The 6749-nt window shown below is 46.9% G+C and overlaps 1 protein-coding gene across 1 annotated transcript in view; it reads left to right on the top strand.

The window, feature by feature from the left end:
* Positions 1-358: 358 nt before the first annotated feature.
* The window catches only part of AFAP1L2 (actin filament associated protein 1-like 2), a 44686-nt gene continuing 38295 nt past the window's right edge, over positions 359-6749 (top strand). The window contains exon 1 of the mRNA XM_008587367.1: positions 359-491. The gene's annotated coding sequence lies outside the window, so the exon portion shown is untranslated. The remainder of the gene's footprint in view (positions 492-6749) is intronic.

The raw sequence follows: 6749 nt of genomic DNA, 5'->3' as shown, positions 1-6749 counted from the left end.
TGCGTTGTCTTTGTTTTCCCCAAGCACCCTGTGAGAGCAGACATTTGCCCTGGAGGAGGTGTACTCAGAAAGGTGGGCCCTCTTGGCCGCTATCACCCTCCAGCGAATGGTAGACCTGTGGGTTGGCTGACGTTGTCCATCTCAAAGCAGAGGTCCTGTTTCTCTGTCCTTGTGACCCTGGAACTGGGAATCCCACCTCCTGGCCAGGCCCCCCCACCATGTTGCCAGGCCTCACACCAAACCCTTCCTCCTGGGACCTGAGTGTCCACCATGGGTTGCTGCAGGGTCCAGAGGTGTGTCCTCATGGGGCCTTTAGAGAGAAGGCAGCCACTGTAAAGATTTCTTGTGTTTTCTGTCTCTAGCGCTGGAGCAGCTGCTGGCAGAGCTGGACGACTTCCTCAAGATTCTCGACCAGGAGAGCCTGAGCAGCGCAGCCGTGGTGAAGAAGAGCTGTCTGGCCGAGCTCCTCCGGCTTTACACCAAAAGCAGCAGTAAGTGAGGGCCCGCGGGCCTTGGGGCAGTCCCCCCAAACAGAAGGATGGCTGTGGCAGTCAGCTTGGATTGCTGTAACAGAACCCCGCAGGCTGGGGGACTGAGACCACGATGGTTATTCTCTCACACTTCTGGAGGCCAGAAGTCTGAGATCAAGGTGCCGCAGGGCTGGTTCCTTCTGAGACCTCTCTCCTTGGCTTGCTGGTGGTCGTCTTCTCCCTGTGTCCTCACGTGGCCTTGCCTTGGTATCCTGATCTCCTCTTCCTATAAGGACATCAGTCATACTGGATTAAGGCCCACCCTAATCATCTCATTTTAACTTACCTACCTCTTTAAAGACCCTATCTGCAAATACAGTCCTATTCTGATCTTTGTGGGGCTAGGATTTAATGTGTAAATTTTGGGGAGGGGACACAGTTCAGCCCATAATAGTGGTGCTGGGGTGACCTGACTTGAGTGGGAGCCCGAGAAATCTCTGAACCCTCAACACGGCTTTGTTTAAAAGCCCAGGAGCGAGGCTTTAAACTAAGTATTTTCAAAGCTCTTTTTCTTGCTGGTTGAATTAGAGAACGGATAATAAACTATTATAATAATAGCTCAGGCTTAATTGAGCACTTCCCACGTGCACACGCATTAACTTGTTTCATCCTCAAGACGCCCTGTGAGACTGGTGCTGTTGTTACAGAGGAGGAAGGAGGCCTGGAGAGTGTAAATAACTTGCCTAGTATTATACAGCCCAAGGGAAAACAGGAAAACATAATTTTAAAACTTCGTAAGTCACAGAAGCCTGAGTTTATAATTTTTCTATTTTTTTTATTGTGTTAAAGTTTACATATAATAAAGTGAGCAGATCTTAAGTATTCAATTTAGTGAGTTTTGATGATGCTATACACCTGTGTGCCCACCACCCAAAACAAGACATAGAACATTCCTATCATCCAGAAAGTTCTGTCTTGCCCCTTCCCAGTTAATTTCCTTCCCACCCCCGTCCCAAGGCAACCATTGTTCTGATTTCTCCCACCACCATTATTGTTGCCCTTCCTGTTGTTTGAACGGATCATACAGTATGTACTACGTTGCATCTGGTTTATTTCACTCAGGAGGTTCGTCCGTGCTGTTGGGAATGTCAGCAGTTGGTACCTTTCATTGCTGAGTAGTATTCCATTCTATGAATATTCCCCAATCTGTTTATTCATTCCCTTGTAGGTGGACATTTGTGTTGTTTTTATATTTGGGCTGTTATGAATAAGGCTGCTATGAACATTCCTGTACAAATCTTCTTGTGGACATATGGCTTCATTTCTAGCAAGTTCAGATTTTTTTTAAAAAAGAAAAAACATCTTGTGAAGTCATAACAGTTGCGTTGATTTTTATGTCAGATGTTTGAGAATTGGAAGAGCTCTTTAAGGACAGTAAGGGACCATATGAAGCCATCTAATCCATCTGCCTAGTGGCAGAGCCAGCCTGAGTCCATGCCAAGGAAGGGAAGTCTCCATCTGCTCCAACCTTTGCCATCTGGAAATGCTCCCTGCATCCAACCTGAATCTGCCAGGCTGCCTTTCAAGGTCTTTTCCCATCTTTGTTCCCAGTGGAACTAGTTTCTATCCTCTGAATAATAAAGCAGTTGTAAAGCTGAAGCATGTGGCTGTATGCCGTCAGCTTCTCTTCTGGAGCAATCATCTGGCTCCCTTAGCCTCTCATCAGAGGTGTTTGCCTTGAGCCCCTCGGTCACCTTTGCAGCTCTCCAAGCCATCCTGCGGTTCCCAGGCTCCTCCTGGCTTTGAAGGAGCGTCTGCCAGCCTATAGTGAGCGCTGGGCAGCAGCACATCAAAGAAGGGCTCAGTGGGAATGGCAGATGGGAAACCCACATTACAAAGCAGGTAAGTTAGAGAGGGGTGATTCACTCCTCGGAAGGATTCATCAGCGGAACCTTTAAAAAGCACACTCCCCAGACCATTAAGATGTGCTCCAACTTGAGAACGTTCTGTTATAAAGAACGCCTCTGCTGGGAATTGGAAAATACCCCTTTGTAAGAAGTCTGACCCATGGCCACTGGTGCTAAGTCCTCCTGCACAGCCTCCTGTGTGGGTCTCCTTTTTGGTGAAATGTGCTATGCAGCCTCCTTTGCAGTGACTTTTGCTCTGCACTTAATCCGCTCTTAAAAAGTCTGGCCTTCAGGGCCGGCCCAGTGGCGCACTGCTACAGTGCGCCGCTTGGGAAGCGTGGCAGCGCTCCCGCCGAGGGTTCAGATCCCACATACAAACCGGTTCCCGCTCACTGGCTGAGCGAGGTGCGGGGGCAACGCTGAGGGTTGCGATCCCGTTGCCGGTCCCGGTCTGGTACGGGCGCGACACTGAGGGTTGCGATCCGTTGCCGGTCACGAAAAAAGACAAAAAAAGGGGAAAAAAAAAAAAAAAAAAGTCTGGCCTTCCCCGCACTTGGTCTCTGCAGCTTGTAGGTGATGGGAGGTTGCCAGGAACTAGTCAGGGGGCTCCCCAATGTAAATTACCTCCAGGCCACCCAAATTGCTAAGTGTGTACAGCCATACCGAGGCCTATGGTGACCACTTGTATCCTTAGGGGTGATGATGTCCACTTATTAATAGCCACCGTTTGATAGTGTCCCTTCTGGTCCACTTTATACCCCTTTGGCTGCAGAGTGGGTATAACAGCAACTAACATTTATTGTATACTTACTGCTTCCCAGCACTGTGCTTAATGCATTAAATGATGTGGATTACATCATTTAATCCTCGTCCCAAATTTACGAGGGAGTTGTTCTTATCCACGTCTTACCAACAAAGGAACTGAGGCTTGAAAAGTCACTTGCCTAAGGGTACATGGCTGTGAGTGGGGGAGCCAGGGCTTAGGCCTGGGCAGGTGGACCTAACCATTATATACCCCTCACCTTCCCACGCTCTATTGCACCAGATTAATTGTTGTCCTGCATGAAACAGAACCTAAGCACCCCCTCCCCCGAAATTGAGGCATCTGTGGTTCTCTTGGTCTCCCAGGTCTGCCTCACTGTGTATCTACCAAAAAATTATCTCAGCCTAATGAGACTTGTATGGAGGCTGGCGGATCATTTCAACATAGCCCATGGCCCACGTGGCTAAGCTGTGGTTTATGCTCACACATTTTGGGCAGAGTGTGAGTGCGTGTGTCTTTTCACATGGAATTGCCTGTTTGGGTTTTCTGATCTCTTATTTTATTACTGTCACATGAATGTTCTATCCTCTTTGCTTTTTGTCTGGATGGTGAGGTCAAGGCACAGGTCAAGGTCTGTTTATCAGGGCCTTAGCTGCCTGTGGTCTGCTCATGGCTTCACCAGTGAGGGCCACGTCTGGAGAAGTTCCAGTGGCTGCCCCTCTGATAGAAAGTGCTTCATATGCCTGATCTATCCAACTGTAGCAAAGAGGTTCCAGTCCCTCCTCGCCACCCCTACCCCAGTTCTCTGGGAAGGACCAGCCTCTGCAGACAAGGGCAGCTCCCCCAGGAATCCCACACTTTCTCTGAGCACCACGCGTGCTCCTTTCCAACACTGGTGGCTGTGTTATTTCCCACTCGCTTGTGTAACCATCCAGTTCAGGTCTGTCTCCCCCACCAGACTGTTAGGTTCATGAAGGCAGAGACAATGTCTGTTTTGTTCTCTGCCATGTCCCCAGCACCTAGCACACTGCAGTGCTCAATGCACTTCTGAAAAAGAGTGAGTGAATGATAGAAACTTCTCCAGTCAAAGGCTACAACCTCCCAGACAGGGGACTGCTCCCTGTCCAGGGCCAAAGTCACTGTGCTTTTCTCACAATTGCAGAAAATCTTGGGAGCCTCTAATTTACCAACCTGGATAGTCCTGGTTTAGCAACCCTCTGTGAATCAAAACTAAGTCAAGCTTGACCTGCAGAGTGCCCAGCATAGACAGATGCAGCCTGGTAAGGCAGCCAGTATGAGTTTTCTCTGAAATTTACAATTTGCTATCTTGGGGAGAATGCACCTGCTCAGAATCTAACAATTAAAACAAAAAGAATGATACCTTGCCTTTAAGTTTTTTGGTACAGGAGTATGAACTCCGTTAATGATTAAAAAAAGAAAGGAACAAAAAATGAACACTGAACACTATGTTCCTCACATTCCTTTTCTGATTCTTATCAGTGTCATCTGAATATTTTTGTGTAGTTGTGGTTTGCCTCTGTGTTTCTGCTTTACATTCTTTTTATGTTTAGAATTGCTGTATGTGCACATTTCCACGTGCTGACAGTTCACATACTTTTTCTTTTTCTTTGTTTCTTTTTGCTATTCTGAAACTTGATCTTTTAGTTTAACTCTATGTCTTGGAGATCTTTGTAAACAGCAAACATAGAGCTATCTCATTATATTTCACAGTTGGGTGGTGTCCACTGGTGGATGAACCCTATGTTCAAGTAGCCCCCTGTTGGTGGGCATTTAAGCTATATATATATTTTTTTTCTTTTTTTCTGACTGGTAAGGGGACTGCAACCCTCGGCACGGTGTTGTCCCACCACACTCAGCCAGTGAGCGCACCGGCCATCCCTATATAGGATCCGAACCCGTGGCCTCGGCACTACCAGCAGCACACTCTCCCGAGTGAGCCACGGGGCCGGCCCTAAGTTGTATTCTTTAAAAATAAGAAACAAAAAAGAATTGCATACAATCTTGCGATGAACTTCCTCAAGTAAAATTTTGTTTATGTGCTGGAATTTATCTGTAGGAAAAATTCCTGGCAGTGGAGATGCTGGGTTAAAGAATATGAACACATAAAATTAAACTGTCCTCTAAAATGGTTGTCCCAATTTACACACTCTCCAGTAATCCATTTATTTTTTAAAGGTGACATGCTATTGTATATGTTGATGTTTATTTTTATCATTTTCCTTTTGTTGAGTCTTTGAGTTATTTCTCATGTTTTAGACTGTCATTTTTAATCTTTGTTAGTTGTAAGGTTATCTTAATTTTGCAAATCCCCTAATATTTGAGATATTTTGTACTCTTGAAAACTTAAGAGTTACATAGAAAGAGGCAGTATTTCATCATGATTGTTTTTCATCTTGTGCAGACAAGAAAACTGAGGTCAAGGGTTAGGTGTTTTGCCCAGAACTATGCTATTAATGGCAGACCTTAGCTGAGACCCTGTCCCCTGCCTGTCCCTGCAGAGCACTTTCCCCCATGCAATGCTCTGAAGAAAGTACCAACCCAGCCCCCTCTGCATCTCAGTTGGTGGAAGTGTGCAAATTGTGGTTAAATCCATCTGTACCTTGGCATAGGGGTGTCCTTGGTATAGGGCTGTCCTTGGTCTAGGGGTATCCTTGGTGTTGTAGTGTCCTTGGTCTAGGAGTGTCCTTGGTGTAGGGGTGTCCTTGGTATAGGGGTCACCTTGCTGACTGGTCCTCCAGAGCCGGGCACCAAGGTGACAGTCAGTCCCCTGGACTGATAGCTGAGGACCTATCCAGCCTCCTACTGTGCCTCTTGGTCCTTGGGGCTCTGTTTTTGCAAGCCTGTTGGTTGGAGTCTGGGCATTCTGTGGCCATGAAACAGACTGACGCTGAACTGCTTCCTTCGCCAAGGGTTTGAACTGGGTCCCTTGGCTCAGTAACACAACCACTGGAATTTATCAGCCACAAGTTTCTAGGAAATGCAAATTAAGGGCCGCAAAAGAAATTCAGGAGGATTTTGAAGAAGAGAAACACTAGGATGAGCTTCCTCCGGGGGTTTGTGAAGAAGAGTATTTGGGGGATTAGAAACCCAGCAAGTGTTAGGAGACTAGCTTTTCTCTAGCTGGACAGGCACTGGAAAGGTGACTTTACCTGCACAGAAGTGATTGGAAGGAGGGGATGGGTCGTATTATTTCAGGGTACAATCTCCAGGGTAGAGCAGGTGGCTGGTGGCTCTCTAGTTCCAATTCCCAGCAAACTCAAAACTCATATGATGTTCAGGACCTGCCCTCCCAGTAGCACCCCACCTAGGGTCCTGGGAGCTAAACTTCTGTTCCTCAGTTTGACCTATCTTATCTAGACATTACATTGATTATCTCCTTTAAGTAATTCAGACTAGAGTGAGAATGACAGATAGGAAATATTTTAAAATTTAAATGAAATGCTAGGAAACCCAGAGACAGTTCTGCTTGGTGGAATGTGAGGCAGACCTTTGAAGTACGAATGCCTTTCAACTTAAGATTTTCATTTCTGAAGCCCCTTCATTCTGTATCCCCATGTTCCCCCCCCCCCCCCCCCCCCCCCCCCCCCC

Source organism: Galeopterus variegatus, unplaced genomic scaffold (genome assembly GCF_000696425.1).
Source record: "Galeopterus variegatus unplaced genomic scaffold, G_variegatus-3.0.2 Scaffold4352, whole genome shotgun sequence".
Classification (NCBI taxonomy): Eukaryota; Metazoa; Chordata; class Mammalia; order Dermoptera; family Cynocephalidae; genus Galeopterus; species Galeopterus variegatus.
The sequence above is the reverse complement of the archived record's forward strand: the minus strand, read 5'-3'. Positions and strand labels throughout refer to the sequence as shown.